At 39.7% G+C, this 22,993-nt stretch overlaps 1 protein-coding gene across 6 annotated transcripts in view; it reads left to right on the plus strand.

The window, feature by feature from the left end:
• The window catches only part of PTPRG (protein tyrosine phosphatase receptor type G), a 719,983-nt gene that overhangs the window by 182,132 nt on the left and 514,858 nt on the right, over window positions 1-22,993 (plus strand). The window lies entirely within an intron of this gene.

The following is a 22,993-nucleotide window of genomic DNA, read 5'->3' on the forward strand; positions in this document are numbered from 1 at the left end:
TTTAAAAATAGAAGAACCATTCTTACTTCACAGGCTGTATTAAACTAGGTGGCCAGTTGGGTAGGGTTGGATAAGGTCCACAGGCTGTAGTTTGTCAACTCCTCTCCTAGTTGGTTTTTTTTTTTTTTTCCCCTGGGTGGGAAAGGACAGTCATACGAGGAATCTCCCAGAAGGCTATAGACTGGTTTGGAAGAAACAGAGAAGTTACTTCCTTAAGGGGAAAATGGAGAAAATAAAAAGTAAAAGAAGAAGAAAAGATTGAGACAGATATCAATTGATGGTATATAGTCCATATGCTTTAACTTAGTTCTTCCTGAAAATTCTATGGTATCCATGGTTGCTTCACTCCAAAGTGCTGGAATATCGATTTTCATGTCAACAAGACTTTGGGTCCATCAGAGACACTTCTTAGCATTTGGCCAATAGACAAAGATCAGGAAGGGATGTTGTCTGTCACTTTGGGCACTTGAGACCAAGGCCTTGAAACCACAGTAGACCAGAGGTCTGTTCTGAGATACAGGTATATACACCTCTAGGTATAAATGCTGCTTCGAAAGCTGGTGTGCCAAGGGAAAGACTCGTTGTTTGTAGAGGGAATTGTTTTTAAATTTAGCGAAAGTGAAGCAGGCCATTTCTAAAAGGTTGGTTTGATGGTCTAGATTTTAATTTCATGCCTCTAATTCACAGATTTGTCTTACTTCCTCCTAAGGTAATATCATTGGTGCTTTGGGGGTATGGTGTGTGAGAGTATGAATTTTGAAGTCATGTAGACTATGGCTCAAATAGGAGTTTTATCTCCTAACACTTAAAAAAAATTTTTTTTTAATGTTTATTTATTTTTGAGAGAGAGTGAGAAACAGAGACAGAGCATGAGCAAGGGGGGGGGGGGGCAGAGAGAGAGAGAGAGAGACACAAAATCCGAAGCAGGCTCCAGGCTCTGAGCTGTCAGTACAGAGCCCGACGTGGGGCCCAAACCCATGAACCATGAGATCATGACCTGAGCCGAAGTTGGATGCTTAACCGACTGAGCCACCCAGGTGCCCCTGTCTCCTAATATTTTTGTGACATTGGGAGGACATTTAATTTCTTGTAGATTGAGGTTCTCCATTTTTGAAATGGGGATAATTAAGAACGCTTCCCTCATAGAGTTGTTTTGGGGATGAAATGAGATATGTGTGAAAAGTAACATAGTCTCTTGCATCCAGTACCTAATATTCCTGCTGTTTTTGACATGATTATTAACTACTTTTGCTGCTGTTGATGTTGTTAATTGCAATTCTCAGTGGGTACCTGTGATGGGCCACTGGGTGATCGCTTGGTTATACTGGGAGCTGAGTATGCTAAATTTTGTCAGTTATATTCACAAGAACTCTCCATTTGGGATTTGGGAATGAGGGTTTAAACAAACTATCCTCAACTGTACTATACAAACCATGGCTGTTTTTGTGTATAAAGTTTTACTGAAACACAACCATGCCCACTCCTTTGGGTATTGCCTACGGCCCCTTACGTGGCGGGGTTGAGTAGGTGCTACAGACTGACCAAAAGACCTAGGATATCTTTATTTGGCCCTTTAGAGAAAAGGTTTACCAACTGCTGCTCACATTGAGATAGCTTGTGTTTTTCAGCAGATACTAGCCTGACTCATAAACAGAACTGTTCAGAGATTTGGAAAATGTCTTCTTTTTAAAAAATTTTTTTCCTCCCTTGCATTTTCCCTTGAGCTGCAATGTCCTCAGCAAGTCTAGTTAGCATTCAGAAGGGAGTCTGGTGGAAAGGACTGGGGAGGAAGAAAGAGATGAATGGAGAAGGATTTGCTACAGGAGCTGGATCAGGGAGAGGGTTGGGTGTTGGCGCTTCTGGGGCCCCGTGCCCCTGGGTTACTGCGTCCTGCTCAGTAGGCTGCCTTTGTGGAAGTGGGGTTTGGTGCCTGATGCTGACCCAGTTACTCTGCTGGCATCCCACCACGTTCACTTTAGGAGAGTTGTGCAAGTTTTCGAGCTGGGGATATTGTCACGACAGTAGTTCATTAATGTTAGTGTAACTTTTGCATTAGGACTAACCAGGTTATTTCCGTTTGTCCATATCACTTTGGGTAATGCACACTTCCTCATTACATTCGAGATGCTAAAATCTTTACTTCTGTAGGCTTATCAGACAGTGCCACTGTGAACATCTAGCACAGAGGACTGTTTATTGAGGAGCCTGGAAATACGTGCTCTGGTCCCATTGGGATCATCTGAAGATTGGTTATCTCTCTGGGTTTTATTTTCATCTACTGTAAAAAGGGGGGGGGGTCATAATATCTGAGTCCAATGTGAAAGTCTCATGCATAAGAGACACGAAGTGGAACATAAATGTAAGATATTATTATTGTTAAACGTTAATAATAGCTTTGTAATTTCAAGATTACTTTCTATCTTTGGGTTTATTTTCCTTATTCCAAGATAGGGACAAAGGGGAAAGACCTCTTTATGTATTTCAGAATTATACTGGAAAAAAAAACCCAAAGATTGAATAAGAGTATCTCACTGGAAATATTAAAATAATCTCTCTGTTAGTTTTACTTGACTAAGACACAGATATTTTTCTGTGTTACTTGAAGTGATGACAGCTCATGAATTTTGGAATTTGCCCAGAACTTCTGTAATTATTACACAAAAAGTAACAAATGCTAGGTAGGTCATTGTTGCCGGAAAGGGAAATGAGAAACAAATCTGGAGCAAGTTCAAGGGGAAATTGGAGGCATTTTTATAAAGCTATCTGTTTTTTCTCTTCCCCCTTAGAGACTTGGGAAAATGTAAGTTGCGGTTTCTTCTCCTACCCTTTTTTTACTTACCCTGTTTGATTTTCTGCATTTCGGGTAATCCATACCTCATGTTCCTTCTGTGTAGAAAGAGCCTATCAACCAGTACAAGAGGGGACAATTCTCATTGTTAGAGGAATCCAAAATTGAGATGAGTGATGCCAAAACTGCCTGCAAGAAGTGTCTGGTGTTGTGCTGAGCAGTGGTCAAGCAGGATTATTCTAAGAGGCATTCCACCTGTGGCCAGGACATCATAGGAGGAGGCATCCAAGGTCCCTTTTCATTGTCCTGGTTGGTGACTTACTCAGCTGTACAATGGAGACCAAAAGAGGACATATCTTGCAGGATGGCTTTTTGAGGGTTATATGTAACATATGTAAGCACCTGCTATAATTCTTGGCCCCCGCTCTGGAGTGGATTACGCATTACCCATTTGGCTCTTAATTATATGCCACCCCACTACATTCTTCATATAGACATCTTGTTTTAGAATGCACGTGCGTGTGAGTATGTGGTGCATGGAGGTGTATGTTTCATTTCCCTAGCGAAATGTAGAATCCTTGAGGATGAGGATTATAAGTCCTTTTTTTTTTTTCCCTGCTGTGTGCCCGAGTATCTCATTTTGTGCCTATTTGGTGCATATTTTTCAAGTGGGTGAATGGATGTACAGATAAATGAACTCCTGTCAGAGTCTGGGCTTGAGGACTCACTAAGGGGATCCTGCCATGAAATTCAGATAAATTAGTGGGTGATTTACAAAAGGCTTCCCCATTGGATCCTTTTAATCAGCTCCCCTGGTGAACTTAAGATATAATTAAATTCCTAAAATATAATTTCCATGCCTCTTTTTAATAATGCCTATGAAGGGTAAAGCAAAATATACCTGCCTGTAGAAGTCTGCTCTTGTGATTGGGAGAATGGAAGCCACATTAGGACCTCAGAGTTTCATATTAATATTGTATTGTGTGCTCTTCTCCTAAAGCCTCCTGTGACGTTTCTGAAGGGAATCATTTCCCTAGAGACATTGCGTTTGCAATAGAGAGCTTCTTATCTGATGGAACCGGACCGTTGGGGAGGAATCAGTCTTGAGATTCTTGTTCCAAGTCCCAGCTCAATGTTCCCTCCACTTTGATGCCTAGCCTGAACCCCCTCTCCCTTATCAGTCTCCCTTTGTTTTTCTTTTTCTTAAATTAATTAAAAAAAAAGCTTATTTATTTTTGAGAGAGAGGGAGAGAATGAACAGGGGAGGGGCAGAGAGCAAGGAGGAGATAGAATCCCAAGCAGGATCCAGGCTGTCAGCACAGAGCCCGATCTCACCAACCCTGAGATCATGACCTGGACTGAAATCAAGAGTCAAATGCTTAGCTGACTGAGCCACCCAGGCACCCCAACCTCTCTTTGTTTTTTACACTTTATTTCTCTTTATAACTCCCTATTACTCTATGTACCATTCTAAGTAGAAGATACTTATTCACTGAACACACTTATTAATTACTTATTGTATGTCAGGTGTTGTGCTATAATGGGAGGGGTCAGAGAGGCTCCCAGAATTATTGCTGCCTGATCCCAGCCGTTAAAGACAGGCAGGTGTTTTCCAGGACATGAGGAGGCCTTGAGGCGTGAAATGACCTGGCAGTGACTGGGGAAACGAAAGGAGCTCAGTAAGTGTAGAGCATATGGTAGGGTGGAGGAAGTTGAGGGAATATTGCAGAGTATTGGACCATGAAGAGGCTTTCAGTATTCTACCAGTGACCTAGAACATCTATCTGAGAGTGATGGGGAAGCATTTAAAGGTTTCGTGGTGGAAATGGAGTATGTTGGCTTTATATTTGAAGAAGACCACTGGTTGTAGGGTTAAGGATTGGTCAGTGGGAGAAGTAGGCAGGATGAAAAATGGTGAAGTTGTATTATCAGAGATTTGAGAGATAAAAGGAAAGAGTTCATGGGAATTCATTACCATTAGTATCTGGAAGAGAATGCAAAAGAAATTGTCTAGGATAATCCCCCGGATGATCGAAGATGGCATTGCATTTAATTTAAAATGAGTCAAGAGGAGTGATGGGCTGGGTATGAAGGTAAAAAATTTGGACTTGAATATTAAGGTATGGTGTAGTGTTTTGTCTGTATTTCCTGCTCTCTTAAACCTTATATTGCTTGAACAGAACCTTTGTGTGTAATTAATCTTGGTATTTCCCAGTTCTTAGTTAAATGTTTTGAAATAGGAGGGCCTCAAGGTAGGGAACACATTGAAGAACAAACTGTTTCTTCCTATAGGTACTTTTTTCTTTTACACTTGATCTGTGATTACAAGGATAGATAGGGTGAGAAAAAAACACATATGGTCACACACTAATCAGGACTTCATGTATAAAAGAGAAAAGTGTGTTGCCATATGCTTAAGATACCTTGAGCATTTTTCAATACTTGGCCAAGTTTGGCTTTTTCTTTCCATCTCTCCCCCCCTCCACTATTGGAAAGAGACTGTTCTCATATCTTAAAGATGCCTTCTTTTTCTTTTCTTTCTTTCTTTTTTTTTTTAGACCTTCTTGTAATCTTTGCCACCTGAGTATTTAAATTTCTTGGCATCTTCTCCCTGGAGATGGTTTCATGAGTGTTTGCCAAGTTCATGGATGCTATTGTATGCTGTAAAGGACATCAGTAAATTCCTTAGGGTCCCTGTGACCCTTGGAAAAGCCTCTTAGGAAGATGAAATATTGTTCAGTGCTGTGTTCGTGTCAAGTAATATATATCAGTGATAAACACTTTCAATTGTTGCTCTGATGGGACATTTAAAATGTGGTTAAATGGAAGCCTGAGAGTGTGGGTTTTCAACTGACTCTGAAGGTAGGTTGGTGGAGCCTTTTTGGAGGGTTCTCTGGCAATATGTGTGAAAATGTTAAATATTTATAGTCTTTGATCCAGCACTTCTGTTTCTAGGAATTTGTGTTTTAGAAACACTTGTGAACATCCCCAATGTGACATTGTGTTTAACAGACGAAGTAATCATAACTAGGGACTTGGGTAATTATACTACATTCTTATGATGAAACTCATACTACGCATCCACCAAAGTGAAATAGGCAGAAGATACTAGAATAATGTGGGTAATAAGGTCCTATTAATGATTAGAGCTGAGAGGTCTGGAGACTATAGACAGAAGTTAATTGTGGTTATTATTGAAAAATGAAGGATATTTCCTTTTTTTACATTTATATCTATAATACTTTAACATGTTACAGAATTATATCTAGAATATTTTAATTTCTTATACCAGTACATTCATAATGTTTCCTAAAGTAATCCTTTTATTTTAGAGTAGATGGCTGAATGGTATTAAATGTAGGCAGTTGCCTTTGTAACAATTTTGAGGAGAGAGAAAGAAAGGGACAACTAAAAGGAAATCCAGAAGGGAGGTAAAAGCTCTTTTGTCTCTATAATTGGCTGTATCCAAACTTTTTAGGTGGAACAGTCCACTGGCATTTCAAATTTTGTAAAATGCTGATATGAACTGTGCAGAAATTAATGAACTGATATAGACTCAGTTTGAAAATGAACATCAAGATTTATTGAGGAAAGCAGTAAATATTGAGCCAGGCAGAGATAAGGTCAATATTTGCTTTGATACAACATAAATCTTAATATTCAATAATCTATAAATTTAGTGTCTACAGAAGGCATACAGAGTTATCTATAAGTATATATCTTTTCATATCTGTGATGGATCAGAGTCAAGTATCTTTTTTCCTGGTTATAAATTTGAACGGATGATGTTCTCTCCTTTGAAACTAGCTTGTTGGGGGCAAAGGTGGGGGGAGTGTGGGTTAGTGGAAAGACATTATTACTTTAAAATTTCAAAAGAAAGATATTCCTAGCCTCATACATGCCTAAAAAAAAAGCTAGAAAGCAATTATCCGAATGTGCTGTGTGATTTACTTAAAGGCTGGTCATCTTTTTTCTGACCTAACACTATGTACTCATTTATTATATCTGATTTGGTTCATAAAACCCACTACCCTGACTCCCTGAATAGGGAAATATTCTACCATTCCCTTTGGATATTGGTAAGCTATATGTTATGTGGAATTTCTTTTTTTCTTTCTTTTTTTTGGGGGGGGGCAGGAAAAATGTCATTGATACATATCATGATGAGTAACACTTTATTGGCCATTCTCTTTATTGAAATATTAAGTTGAACTGCACTCTTTATCTTGTTGTCTCTTCTATTCATGGGGTGGGCATGGTGGCAGTATAAAAAGCAGAACTGTCTTGCTGGATTGTGAACTTTTATTACTGCTCATATGTAGCTGGTATGAGTGTCTCATGTGCTTAAAGACTGAATTTACTCAGTCCACAAGTTCAAGTGTAATTAATCTGTACAGGAGCAAAAGTCTTATATGGTTCAGTTGATGTCAGGCTACCTTCTGTATTCTTCCAGTCTGAGGACAGTGTACGTGGCAGTGTTGGCCTTGAGTGATTTCTTTTCTTTTTTTTAATGTTTGTTTATTTTTGAGACAGAGGGAGACAGAGCGTGAGTAGGGGAGGGGCAGAGAGAGAGGAAGACAACAGAGTCTGAAACAGGCTCCGGGCTCTGAGCTGTCAGCACAGAGCCTGATGCGGGGCTCGAACCCATGAACAGTGAGATCGTGACCTGAGCCGAAGTCAGACGCTTAACCGATAGAGCCACCCAGGGGCCCTAGCCTTCAGTGGTTTCTTAAGCGATCCTGAAATTAACCACACCTCCACCTTTCAGCTGGTAATTTCACATGACTCTATTTGAAATCAGTAGCATCAAGGGTAGTACATATTCCTGGTTGTCGTTCTTGCTACTAAAATTTAACTTGTCTTCTTTTTAATTTATATTCACCCCATACACATACATACCATGGAACCTTACCTTCTTATGTAATACTTTGTAGTAACTGTAGGAATTGTTACTTTTCATTAATCTTACTATAGTATTAATAAATAGTGTTTTCCCTGAGTGTAGTATTGAATGTGATATGATGTCATGAGAAATGACTCTACCCCTATACAAGAAACTGACGTTTAACATAATAAAGTCCTGTTTATCAAGGAGAAGGTCATAGTTTGGTGCTAATAAACTTTTAATACTTCTGTCACTTACCAGTATCTCTTTTTAATGGAGATAGTTCTTGTCCAGAGCTTTCAGCTGGGGGAGAGTATTTTAGAATTTGATCTTGTGGGTTTTACTATATCCTGGTACCCTTAATATTTGGCAGGCTATGCTAATTTTCCATTCTGGGCTGGTTAAATTTCCTATTAATTATATATTTAAGATTTTATAAAAAGTGAACCAGTTTGAAGAAAAATTTAAACTTAGCATTTATGCAATTGGTGTTCCAATATGGCAAAATAAATCTTCTTCTCTAGGAAGTATTATTATCATCACGGAAGAATTGAAAGCCTCTTCTTGTATGCCATACAATCAACCTGTATCTGTGACGTGAAAAATCACAGAGGGTAAAGAGTTTCTTTGAATTGGCTTAAAAATTAGGGAAAATATTTAGTGGCCTAATTTAAAAAGTATGACTCACTGTGTGTCCTGCTTCTAGCATAGCCATATAGATGATTAAAAATCTTAAAATACACATTGGGGCCAAGCCCTGTGAGTTTCTCCTCCATAACCTTCTTGGCCACTCCTCCTATTTTTGAGACCTCCCCAGGATCAAACAGTGGACCTCTGTACACATCCTCCACTAGCCATTGTTACTGGCTATTGCCTCTGATTTATTAAATATTTTAAATTGATGGAGGGAATTTCATAGTGAAAGAGTGGGGTGTGGTGAGGTATGCATTATGTTCTTATATAATAAGAGCATTATTATGCTCTTCAGCCCACTTAGTGAATTTAGTTGACCTTGACATCTTTCCTGGACTTGGGAAACCACTTGATCCAGATTTCCTGTTTGTGTTGATCTACATTCTCCCAGTTGGATGGCCATTTTCTGGGAGGAAAAGAGCTCCTTCTTGAAGCTGCATGAAACTTTGCTACTCCCAAAGGGATCATTAAGTTGCCCTGCCCCAATTATTGTTGGCCTCTTTCCTCCCTGGAGCCCATTTTTCTCTGTCCCACCCTTACCCTAGTTCCAAGTGTGAGGACAGTGTTCTTCCTTTTGGCAGGGTGTGCATGCCATTAGTACATTTGGTAGTAGTGATTGGTTGTTGAGAAATTTGAGCAGGAAAATGAAACCTGAACTTCTTCTAGGCTGTTTGAGTAGTATCTGCAAAGATGAGAGAAGCCATTTGTAGTATGTTTCTGCTTCTGGGGCTCACTGTGATAATGGAGGTATTTTCTCCTCACTGTTGTGAAATACATAGTCCACACTCTTCTCTTGGGGAATGATTTTGACACTTTTTGAAGTCCTGTGGCTTTTACATTCTTATACCACCTCTTAATGAGCTATCTTATAACATCCTCTTCATCTAAAGATTGCCCTTTCTCTCACCATCCACCAGGGTGTGAAAAGGAAATTTCAACACTCAGGGCCAATTGGACCACATACCCGCTGTGCCAGAAAGAACTAGTCAAGATTTGCCTCCCTTTGTCTTATGAGTAGTCCTGGCTGCTGGCAGTATTACGAGGATTTTTCTCCTATATTCACACAGAAGTTATTTCCAAGAGCATGTCTTCATATAAAGATTTGTTTTAGCATCCATTTCCATGTTTTAGCCTCTGGAAAAGATCTGACTGTCTAGGCTTAATAATAAGGGCAATTTATGATCTAAGATAGCCCTCTAGAGGCAGGGCACTTCTGGGCAGTATCTTTTACTCTGCCATCTTTAAAGTGTACTCCATGTTGTTTATACTTTACCATCAATGGGCTTGTTCCTCAGAATCACTTATCTCATGACTTGAATACAGCTTGAGCAGTTCCAGAAGTCACATGCTGAGGTACAAAGGCCAGAGAAAGAAGAGAAGGTATCCTTTTCTTGTGTCTCTAGTTAAGTGCCTGTAACATGTTCCTCTAGGCACTCCATCCCTGGCCAATCAACCCTTCTGTCCCATTGGTCAGAACTGGATCACATGTTCATGCTTAATCCAGTCACTGCAAGAGGTTTAGACCCATCAGGATCTACCTAAGAATAGCAGGGGGAATGGCTGGCTGTTGGCAAAGTACCCCATGATGCTTGCTACCCTCCTTACCTTCCGGATCTTGAAAGCTAAGCAACCATGTGACGCTGAATAAGGGAAGAAATTATAAGAAAGAATTTTTTTTCCTTTTGAAGTGAAAATTTGATTCTAGAAGCCTGACATGGTTGCAAATAAGATAATAAAGTTTCATGAATGTAGGGTACTTCACAGTGTTCATGGTTGCACTCTCCAGTCCTGTCACCACTGGTGATACATGGCTATTTACATTTAAATTCATTAAAGCTAGATTTCGAGTTCTCAGTAGCCACAAGTGGTTAATGACTACCCTTTGGTACAGCAGCGATATAGAACTTCACTATCCTTGTAGAAAGCCCTATTGGACAGTGCTATTCAGGGGATTTAGACATTATAGAGAAGCCAGCAGGTACATTTACTGAGTACAGACTGTCTCAGACACTGGGCATATTGCTCTGTCTTAACTGATGTTCAAACCAGCAGTCTGAGATAATGCCCCCCGCCTTTTTTTTTCCAGAAACCTTAGTGGGGAAGTGGCTTCCTAGGGAGCAAGTTAGAGACCTCTCCTGAGCAATGATATAACCTGTCTGTCTGTCCCCTTTCCCCAGGCTGTGAGTCACTGGAACCACATTTGGAAAGAGGACAACCCTATACATGCAAGCATTCTCTTAAATGCAAAGTGTTAGGTACACATGCTGATTTAAGATCTTCCTGAAAAACTTGTATACACTCCCAAGTATACAAGCTGCTCAATTCCAGAAAGGCCCCTTGTAGGTCCCTCTTCCCCTTGGTGGTCTTGGGGAATTGTACTACTTTAGGACCTAAACATTACTTTTGCTGAGGTTCTATGTTTTTGGCTAAAGAAATCAGGGACTTTAGTGAATATTGTGTGTGTGTGTGTGTGTGTGTTTGTGTCTGTCTGTCTGTCTTCCTTCCTCTAGTCTTCAATTCATTGAGGCATTTGCCAAAAGAGTATTTGTCAAACACGGGCCATGAGGCCGGCTGAGTCCTAGGAACTAGGGCTACAACAGAGAACAAAAGAAACAAATGCCATTCCTATGTGGTGGAGGCTGACAGGGAAGCATACACAAAATAATATGTAATCTCATCAAATAATGCTGTAACAAAAAAAGTAAAATAAGGCAGTTGAGGGTGACGAAGGGCAGAGAGGTGCTATTTCCAAAGGAGAAGCCACAGGGCTTTATTTATGCAGGCAGGCATTCCGGGTGAGGTTATGAAGGGAGATAGTAGAATTCAGAAAACTTAAATGTTGGACCTAAAATCACACTGCTGTCTTCAGCTGGGCCTTATTCTAGCATCTAGAATCTTGATTGGCCCAGGTTGCTGTAACAGTGCCTACAGTGCCCACAACAGCCTCCAAAACAAAGAATTATCTGGCCCAAAATGTCAATAGTGCCAAGGCTGAGAAACCCTCTGGGAGGGGCTTGCCAGAGCTCATTGTGTTTACACAGATGGTTGCCATGATGTGATGAGAATTCCACTTTCTAGTTAGTTGTTGATCCAAATCCTCAAAGTTGGACAACTGAGTCAGGTTTCTGTGGCAAGAATGCAACAGGCCGAGTCATGAAGGGTGGCTAAGGTATTCCAGAGTCCAGTGAGCAGCTTGGTGTTCAATCCTCTGTGGAGCCTGGAAAGGAGAAATGGAAAGCTTGGCAAGCTGACCATTCTAGGAGTCGAGGCATAGAATTGTAAAGGAATGAATCACAACACGGGTTGGGTGAAAAGCCCACCTCTCATGTCTTGTGAAGGCAATGAGTGATAGCCACACCACCGTAAAGAGGCGGTGAGATTGCTTTTATTATTATTGTTTTATTTTTGAGGTCCCTGGTGACTACTCCATGTGTCAACCCTTTGATCTAAGAGGCTGCTGTGAAATATTATCTGTCTTCATATTGCTAACCATGAAGGACCTTCCAGCATAGCTGATCAAGCCATTGCAGCACCATGAGAAAATTTATAGTTATCCAGTGTGAAACTTGACAAGTCACTTCAATGCTGGGCAGGGCATAGCACACGTTCTTAAGTGATCACTTTTAACAAAGGGAGTGGAAAGGAAAATAGAGCTATAAATGATGACTGATAGGTCATCATGATCCAACATTTTGTCAAGTGTCAGCAGCTTAATATTTGATACGAGTTATAATAATGTTATAATAGCGGCCATGGATTCCTCATCTTCTGTGTATGGATTAAACAAAAATTACATTGCATGTGGGGGGGGGGGTTATAAATGCATGTGTATTTATCTAGACAAATCATGGTACCCTGAGCTTTCCACAGAGCAGATGGCTATTAAGTACTTTTCTGTCCCAAGCCCTCTTACACATGTTTAGATATAAAGACAGATTTATAGGGTCACTGTCCCCAGGAGCTCACGGTTTTTTCTCCTTTCTCTTTTGAAAGTGAATTATCAATGTTAATGATGCCCATGGTTAAACATACCAAGAGCTAATATATTTATCTTGATACTCCTATGGTCCTATGGTTGGTCTACTGAGAGTTTGAAAAGTTGGGGAATCACTTTTATGTCAGACTGGCCCAGAAATATTTTTCTTTTAATTGGAATGATAGCACCTTATTAAAGTATTGACACATCCGTTTAAATTATGTTTGGATGTGTGTTATTCCAGCTCCCTTAGTCCCCACAATTTGAAGTTCAAGTCCAGAAGCCTGTTGATGGTGAAGGTAATGTGAGAAGCACTTGTCTGTCCAAAGAAAATGTGTAATTACTGTAGCTTCTTTTTCCTACCTTGGATTGTTTCTCACATCCCCGACTAATTCCAAGGAACTCTCTTTACTCACTGATATTGACAACAGACTTCATTTTTGGAGTATTTTTTTCTTTTAATTTTTTTCTCTTAGATTTTGAGTCTAACATTTCTGATTGGTTTCACATTTTCTGGGTCTCCATCTGCATATGAAAAGGAGTATATTTGGGATTTTAAATCTCTCTAGTGAAAATATAAACTGTGTTATAAAAGGGAAAGTATGTCCCTATCACAAATGTATTATTTAACACCATTATTATACTGAAATAGGTTTTCCTAATTTAAAATCCTTGATATAAAACAGCTACTCATTAAAAAAATTTTTTTTAATGTTTATTTTTTTTATTTAAAAAAAAAATTTTTTTAACGTTTATTTATTTTTGAGACAGAGAGAGACAGAGCATGAATGGGGGAGGGTCAGAGAGAGAGGAAGACACAGAATCTGAAACAGGCTCCAGGCTCTGAGCAGTCAGCACAGAGCCTGACGTGGGGCTTGAACTCATGGACCGCGAGATCATGACCTGAGCCGAAGTCGGGCGCTTTACCGACTGAGCCACCCAGGCTCCCCTAATGTTTATTTTTAAGAGAGAGAGACAGAGACAGAACATGAATGAGGGAGGAGCAGAGAGAGAGAGGGAGACACGGAATCTGAAGCAGGCTCCAGGGTCTGAGCTGTCGGCACAAAGCCCGATGTGGGGATCAAACTCATGAACCTTGAGATCATGACCTGAACTGAAGTCGGACGTTCAACTGTCTGAGCCACCCAGAGGCCCCAACAACTACTCTTTTTTAAAATGTGACTAGAATAAGAGAATCGACTTTTTTTTTTTTTTTTTGCCACACTCCTTTTTTTAAATAAGTATTTTTTTAGTGTTAAAGAAAGTTACAGTGTGTACTCTTACTCTGTTTTCTGGTGACTTATTCAAACACATAATAATTTCACTATAGTAAATAATTTCTCCTAATTTTCCCTTAGGTAGACAACCCCTCAAATATATAGATTCTCATTTAAGTAATTTGTCTAAAGGTTGTTTCACTGAGTGCTGCTCTTTGCACAATATATTTTACAGGATATTAAGAGCATTTAAAGTATTCTTTCATATTAATTGCTTGGCATTTAGGTGGTTTAAGTTACTTTAATAAATTAAGTACAGCTATAATATAAAGAGTGGAAAGTACAGACTTCCAGGGTTCAAAGACACTCACTGCATTATTGAATGCTTAAAATACAAGTTCAGGTGAATATTTGATATTTGATTTTGAGGCCTCATTGTAGAACAGAATAGATTTATGCATTGGGAGGACAGGAAGTATAATAATTAGACATATATTAATTGATTTCAGATTTTTGTCTGTAAAATACTAGTCATAAATATGGTTATTAGAATCCATGTTTATAGTCTTGGAATTTGATTCAGGGAGTGAGTTATTCATCAAAAAAGACACTAGTCCTACCATTTATCACAACGAATCGTGAATTTATATCTCTGTAACTCATAGGTGTGATGTATGTCTCTTTTTGGTAGGGACGTTTACTATAGGAATTAATTTTAGACATTGGGAGACTTTTATGGCCATTTTAACTGTTACTTAAAGATTTAAACAACGTTACTGATATCTTGTCTTTATCAAGATATCTGGGAGTTGAGTTTCTGTGAGCAAAAAGAACATCATCATTAGAACACAATTGTTGGAGGATCTCTGTGTTTACCTCAGAACCGAGTCTCCGGGTAAGAAGTCCTCGTCAAGGGGCTGATGGGCAAAGGTGATTGCTCAGAAAGCGTTGTTCCAAAGTCTGTGCTTGGAACATGAATGCAGCGGCCTGTTAATAGGCTTTCTATGGCAGAAGAGTCCCGTGGGCCAAGGAAGATGGGGAATTGCTGCGGTAAACACAGGGATTCAAGTTTTCTTATTGCAGGACTTATCAGAAATTTTAATATCCCACTCTTGGGCGCTTCACCTTCACTGTGCACTCAGAAGAGAAGCAAAGGGTATGTGGGGGAGAGTGTCGGTAGGTTAGGTAGGACATTGGTTCTTGGGAGCTGGATCTTCTATCGTTATTTCCTAACACCTTTGAAAGGGCTATGCTGGTATTCTAGAGTATGGTTACAGGGAAATTGGAGAGGATGAGTTTCACATGATTCATACATCTACTGGGAAGTGCAGAGATATCCTTGATTAAAAGGAAAAGCCATGCCCATGTACATCAGAAATTTTTTCCTCTTTCTTCCTTACTTAGTGGAAATGGAACATTTGTGTGTAAGAGAATTCCTTGGAGGATGAATTGCCATTTAGTTTAATGTGATGAAAATATATATTCCAGTCACTGTAAATGAAAATATTTACAAGACATGACTACATTTAAATTTATGGACATGTGCTTTGTATAATACCTTCCTTAAGAGGGTGATGATGTATGGGAGTGTGGGATGGTTTTATTTCGTATTGAATTTGGGAATAATAGAATTGTCACCAACAAATGGGTAGATGAACCCCATAAGAAGGGAATTCGCAGTAACACGGAATTAAAGATTTTTGTCAAACCAGACGACACGTGATTTGGCCTTAGCAGTGAAGGTACCTGCAGAGTTTAAGTTTAGAAATTAAATTTTAAGACGAAAGAAGGGATGAATAGTATGGAGAGAGAAAAAAGAAGTGGGGATTGAGAGTATGGAGAGAAAGAAGCAGGGTGTCATGATTCTGTCGTTGTCCTTTTGTTTTTCCTAAGTGTGAAGAGTCACACATCCCCCACTGGGAACTCAAAACGTGTTTCCAGACATTGCCACTTGTCCCTTGGGAGCAGGCAGAGCAAAATCGCTCTTGGTTGAGAGTGTGCAAGACGTAATAATAATGGGTAGTAACACTGCGCAGTAGTATAGATTATTAGATGGTAAAGTTGGCCATGATGTTTGACCTGAAAAATTTATTTAGGTAGCTGTCAAAGGTTCCCTATTGCGAGTGGGCGATTTTAAGTGTTTCTTCCCATTTGTTACAACAAATGGGTAGCCTGGGTTTTATTTCCCTTTGATTTGTGCTTTGTCAGCCCTGGAGAGCATGGATGAAGTGGATTGTAACTCAGATTGAAGATGAAGAACATTACAGGGTTGCCTTGTTAATGGGATATATGTTTGCCTCTGATTTGTACAATTTATTGTTTAAGATTCATACTTAGGGATGAATGATTGGGTGGGTTTTTAGACCTTGTCCACCTTAGCAGGATTATAGTTCTAGCACTTAATCTCACGTTTGCTAGTATAAGGAATTCAAGATATTCAAGATGCTGCCTGAATTAAATCAAAACGGTAGACAAGGTCATAATGTTAATTAGCTGAATATGTTAGCCTGCAGAATATATATGCACACATACAGACATATCATATATATGTATATGCACATACACACACATACAGTTTTTTTATGTCTGGGGGTGTGAGGACTAATGTCTGAATGATTTTCTTAACTTCGCATCTACTTTTCCTCCCCCAGCATTCAATTTCATTCCGTTCAGATCATCTCTAATTTCTGTGGAAATGGCTTCATGAAGTATTTAAAATGAGCCGTGATTTGAGATCTTCTTTTAAAAAAAAAAATGGAAATTGGATTTATCTGGGTTAGAATTTTATCGAGAATTACAGCTTAATAACTCTTAATACTATTTTCAAATTCATATCTAACACAATTAAAAGTTGGGTTGTTAAATTTCAGAGCAGAAAGCAAGCTTTTTAAACTTCTCCTTTGCCTGCCAAGGAATGTTTTTCTTTTTTTCCCTTGGCGTGGATGACAGTGTCCTTTGTCACACATCTTTTTACCTTCTACTCTGTGTCCTGGGCTTTTACATTCTGTTCGGCAGAATTTTACCTCTTTCCTCCTTATCTCCCACTGGACCTAGAGAAGGTGTCCCCACCCCTGGCTCTTGTTTCTCTCCTGGGACAGCTGCCATCTCATTGGCCATGGCCTCCTTTATTTCTGTAACTTTTTGTGTTTCATGTTTGGGGAGGTCGGGGAGGTAGAGAGCATCAAATTCAATGAAAGAAAAGAGGACTCTTATCTGTTTCACACTGTACAATGCCTTAAAAAAAAACAGAACAAGAGAATAAGAGAACAAGAGAAAATAAGATGCATTATGATGAAACTTTGACACTTGATCATAATGTAGCTTTTAGTTCTCATAATGTTGAGTGGAGGCTGGAAAATCTGTCAAACCTCTTATTCTGTGTTCAAGCTCAAGTTTGCTCTGACACCTAAGACGCAGAAAAAAAAGGGTTGTGGGAACTTGAGGACTTTATCTTTTTGTCTTTAAAAAAAAAAAAAAACTTTCTATGTCAGTGGAAAGGCGTATTAGTTTCATATTCTGGTAGTTGTCTGAGTTTCACTGACACCATACAAGCTGACCTTTACATGTGACTTCTGTTTATGTGTTAACTCACATCTAAAGATCATTTGGATGCTCAGGGTTATTACTTGTATCCATTGGCTTCTCTCATAACTTACTTTGTTTTGCAGTTTAATTACCATGGAGATGATATATAAATCCAGTACCAAAAAATAATTATTGTACCTGCACAACTCATTTTTCATACTTTGGCTTAGTGTGTTCCTATTCCAGTGAACTTTTGGAACAGTGTTAAAATGATATCCCTTCTTCCCTATCCTCCTTTTTCCCTTGTTGAATCATAGTAAGATTGGGCAGATGTGAAAACTGTGGTAACTATTCTACCTTTTACACACACACACACACACACACACACACACACACACACACACAGCATTTTCTTTTTTGAAGCCATTTGCTTTTTTGCTAACATTATTCTCTTAACAATGTTGAACAGATATTCGTCTGAGTCAGTACATAAAGATCATATATTTTAATAACCACATTTCATTCCGTAATACAAATATGGATGTGCCATGTTATTCAAACATTTCCTTAATAATGGACATTGGCACTGTGTCTAGATTTTGGACACTCCCAAAAGACTTCACAATTTATACTTAACATGCTTGTGCTTTTATTTTTGCTAAAGAGATCATCAAAAATAAGCGTATGAGATCAAGGAATATGGTGTCAGTTCTTCCCATGCACTTCAGTACAGGGCTTTTCAGATTTGATTATTTCTCTATCACCAAGAATGGGAGAAATGAATGGGATAACTCCATTATATATAGACTGAAAATAAATGAATTGATCAACCATGAAAGAATTTCTTTTACAGGCAAGGGCAGCATTTAAAACATCAGATGTTGGTTTGCTGAGCTTAAATTCAAAACATGCAGGTGCATATCTTAAAAAATATGTATGTTGGGGGCTGGTGTAGGGTCAGGTGTGATAGGATTGTGTTTGGAGAGAATTAATCTATTCTATAAAATCTTAGGGAGGATTTCTGGATAAATGTAGTCATGTGGAAAAGCTACAAGGACCATCCTCTAACAATTACTTAAAATTAGAGACTGAGGTGATGGAAATTTACCAGATATGGTAGTGGAGAAATGAAGGCAATCCAGCGTTTTGCTTGCCCTGGTATATATTGTTTATAGGTTTGAGAACTAATTTTTGCTTGAGCTAAAGAAAGGGAGGGAGGAAGAGGGCAGATTGATACCTAACTATTGAGCAGTGATAGCAAAGTAGGAGAGGACTCCCATGTGATGGAAAGTTACAGAGACACCTAGACTTAGAAGTTTGATACATGTGGCCAAAATGAGACACTTTGATTGACAGTGGTCAGTGGATAAGTAATACTTTATTGGATACTTCCTTTGTATCAAAATATTTTAGGTGAATAGTTTCTTTTAATTTCTCCCATCCATCCTGAGATGAGGGTATGGCTATCATTGCTATTTATAGGTGTGAAAATCAAGGTACTTAGGGTTAAGTAAGTTGCCTTCTGCTCACTGCTGTATCGTGAGATCCTAGAAAAGGGTCTATCTAGCACAGAGCATGTAGTTAATAAAAATTTGTTCCATGAGTAAAAATACTTCAGAGCTTCTCTACTTGTCTGTCTGTCCATCCCAGGCTTTGAGAGTATCAAGGGGATTGGAATCCGTCCCCCAAATGTGACCACACAGAACACAGCAAAACATGACACTGAAGGAAGATTTAAAAACAAAAACTAAAGACTAGTTCATTCACTAGGGCAAAGTCTAAATGAGTTTGGTGACCAAGGGGTCCGAAGCGAGAGATCTTCATGCTGGTCTGGCTAGTACACTGGGAAAAGTGTGCCCAGGACCAGACGGCATGGCTATTCATTTGTATGCTTCAGCTAATCATTTTTGCAGAAGATAGTACAGATATAAATACTCCATTTGGAATTTGTTTCCTGGCCCTTGGAAGTTTGGCTTTTTATATAAGTAATGTGACAGTTGGTGCCGGAGCTGTTGTGTAAGGAGTCCTACCCAGAGCAGAGCCAGCGGACATCAGGGCACGTGGATTCTGGCAGTCTCCCTTGGATGCAGAACTCAAATCTGTTCTACTTTGTGTTTTGCGTGTGAGACTGAATCTGTCTTGACCGCTTCCTTGGGAGATTCCAAAGTTCACGTTGTTGTTTCACAATTAGCACCGATATAATCGACTCAAGAGGAACCCTCTGTGGATTTGTGCCTACAGGCGGTGGAGAGTGAAGGGCATGTGTCCTCGGGGATCCGAGCCCCACTTTGTGTCCATGTGTGGCTGTTGAGCAGCTTCTTAGGTTACTACGAAAACACAACCCTAAGAAAGTTATTGGTTAGGACAAGATTGAAATGGATGCCAAAGTGACCCAGGGATTACTGGGGCTGACCCATTCCCTACAATGGAGAACTTAATCTTTCCTGACCCCCGTTTTCATACAGTTCCAAGTTGGTCCCCTTTCCTGCACTTACTATAGTTCTTAATTCCCAGCAGGTGCCCTCTGTCCTTAGCACCCCAGCCCATTAGTAGTTTTAACCAGTTTGCGACTTGTGTGACATTTTGTCTTTCAAATAAAATTCTTTGAACATTTTAAATTTTCAAGAGTGTAGTTGTGCTTGCATAGCAACATGGCCTGCCTAATTTCTTGAATATGGGTGTATCTTCTTTTTTTTAAAGTTTATTTATTTTGAGAGAGAGAGAGAGAGAGAGCGCGTGCGCGCATCAAGAGAGAGAGCATCAACAGGGGAGGGACAGAGAGAGAGGGAGAGAAAGAATCCTAAGCAGCCTCCGCCCTCTCCAGCATGGGACTTGAACCCACAAACTAAGATCATGACCTGAGTGGAAACCAAGAGTTGGATGTTTAACTGACTGAGCCATCCAGGAACCCCAAAGGTGTATGTTTTTAATAGTACTAAAATAATGTTGTGAGAGAAATGTTAACCTCATAAAGGATATCTTTCTTTTGATAATTTAGTTGATATAAAGAGATAAACTGAGCCTTATCAAATGCCCAACACTCTTGAAAATATTTTACATATACAGCTCATTTCTGTGTAAAACAAACATTGAAGATCTTGGCTAAGAGTTGAAGGTTTTGATATCAGTAGATTACGCTGGTCTGACAAGTTCACATTTCCAGGTTCTTCTCTTTGTCTTGGGGAGTGGTTTGGAGACCAAGGGATACTATTGGATAAGGGACTGGAACTAGTCTCTAATTCAAAGGCGTTTTGCCATTTTCTTCTTGGGATGAATGAGAGCCATGGGGCTGACTTGGTGCCTTCAAAGGGAGATGATTTTTTTGAGCCCAGGTTCGCTTTATTATTGGAATTTTAAATTTAGTTTTATTGAACACACGGGTATCAACACAGGTGATTTCCCCTTTGTCAAACATGAGTAGAAATCCCAGACACCACTTGATGGTTATGGAACAAACAAGTTCATGTCTGTTAATTATTTTCTCTTGACGGGACTAGTTCCTCAGCCTCACAACTGGGCGAAGCTCCCATCAGTAGTGAGCCGTCTACCAGTGGGCCTTGCTAGGGCGGCTCCACATTTTCTATTCAGGAAATTCTTTCCTTTTAACTAGAGGCTCCAATTCTCTCCATGTTCCCTGGTTGCAGTCATCTATAGCCTTATATTTGCCATACTCTCTCTGTCTTAGACTTTGTACTTCGGCGCCAGGAACATTTTTTATTCCTGAACATTCTCTGACTTTTCCTGTAGCTGAATTCTCATTTATACAGATTTTGAATCTGGGATGGCCTCTTGTTGTCTGTGAAAATCCTCCCCGTTTTTAAGCCGTATTTCAGAAACCACTTCTTTGCCTAAATGTTGCCAGATATTTCACTTTGCTCTGTCCTCCGATTTGAGTTACTTATTGTATGCTTCTATGACTTCCTTGTTTATTAGTTCCGTGCTAAAGTTTAGCTAACCACTGACTGATGGGTCTTGCCTTGTGAGATTCTTGAGGGGTGAGCGTTAGGCTTCGTTCCCCTCTGAATCTCTGTTGGGCCTCGCCTGGTATTGCACATAGAGAAGTTCCTAAATAAATATTTGAAGTATTTTATTGAATTACGTGTCTCTGTGGAACACAGAAATAACATTTTTTCTAGTCAATAAATAATAAAGTGTTTACTTGGTAGCTTTATTTTGTAAAGATCCATACCAGTGCCGTCTAAGAGGTCTTTACAATGATGGAAATGTTCTCTTTTGTGCTTCCTAACATGGTGGCCACTAACCAAATGTGGCCATTGAACATTTGAAATATGACTAGTGGGGCTGAGGCATTGAATTTAAATTTTATTTAATTTCAATTTCAATGTAAATAGCTACGTGTGGCTAATGGCTGTTGTACCATGCAGGCAGAGAAATGAGCTGTTTTAATCAGGATCTTTTCCTCTTTCATTTCAGCGATCTTTTTTATTTATTTATGTTTTAAGTTTATTTATTTATTTTGAGAGAGAGAAAGAGAGAGAGAGAGCACGCACACAGGAGGGGCAGAGAGAGTGAGAGAGACAGAGAGAATCCGAAGCAGGCTCTGCAGTGATATGGGGCTGGAACTCATGACCTATGAGATCATGACCCGATCTGAAATCAAGAGTCAGGCGCTTGACCGATTGAGCCACCCAGGCACTCCTCAGCAGTCTTTTTAAAGCACCTGTTAGGTGACAATACAATGTTTAGGCCCTGTTGATACCAAGAGTATGTGTTAATTCTGGGACTTGGGAAGCTCTCACAGTACTGCAGAGAGACTGACAAGATCCCGGCACTCATTCATGCAGGACAGTAAGTGTGCTACTGCCAGGATAAACAGAGAATGAGGTACACATCGAAGAGGGTGGTATAAAGCCAAGATTGTCTGCAGCTAAATGGGTGGAATTGGGGGTGGAACTGGAGAGGTCAAGTCCTTCATCCATTTCTTTGACTCTAAGCCCTGACATTTAAATTTCCAAGGTTTTCAAGTATCAGCTGTATTTGGCTTTTCTTTGAATCTCCAATGCCTACTACAACACCTGCCATGTGGAAGGCACACGGGAAACTTACATTCATTCATTTATTTATATATAGCAAATACTTGATGATATGGTCATGGCTCCACTGGAGAATGTGACCCTTTTGGTCCCTGGTTCCATGAGACCCATCTTAGTGGGCCAGTCAGGCAAGAAATTGGTAAATATCAATAGATACAACTCATCTGTTGTAGCCATGAAGGAAATGAATGGGTCTGTGGTAGATAACAGCCATATGGTTCTGTTTTGGGTAGATGGTGAGTGAAGGTCTCTCAGTCATGTGATGCATCAGGCAGAAAGAATTCCAGGCAGAAAGAACAGCAGAGACAAACAAAGAACATGTGGTGGGAAAAGTGCTTGGCTTGCTCTAGGATCTGGCCAGGGATCATGGAACTTGGAGTAAGGTAAGAGATGGAAGTCCTGTGAGATGAGATCCCAGAGGGAGGGAAGGAGGAAGGCAGGGGTCAGAGGCTACAGAATATTGTGGGATATAGAAAGAGCATAGAATCCTGAGGATCGTGAGAAATCAATAAAGGTGAACAATATTTACATTTATTTCAAGAAGATTTACTGAGAGAAACACATGCTCAACACATTTTAAGGGAAGGAAGTTTGTAGAGTTTCAGCCCATCTGAGAAGTTACTGAACACTTATGGTCAGTTCCACTGCTATTTTGAGATCCCCTCCTTTGGGCCGTAGATTAAAATCCACTAAGAAACTGCAGAGGGTTCTATATTCTCGTGGGAGTGCTTGAAGCAAAGTAAACTGGGGGAACATCTGATGAATCCTCGGAGAGAAAAAGTAGAGGACATAATGCTGCACAAGTAGGTTTTGACGGCAGGTCTCATTTTAAGAGCGAGCCCCCCTGCCAGAGGC

This window comes from Leopardus geoffroyi, chromosome A2 (genome assembly GCF_018350155.1).
Source record: "Leopardus geoffroyi isolate Oge1 chromosome A2, O.geoffroyi_Oge1_pat1.0, whole genome shotgun sequence".
Lineage (NCBI taxonomy): Eukaryota > Metazoa > Chordata > Mammalia > Carnivora > Felidae > Leopardus > Leopardus geoffroyi.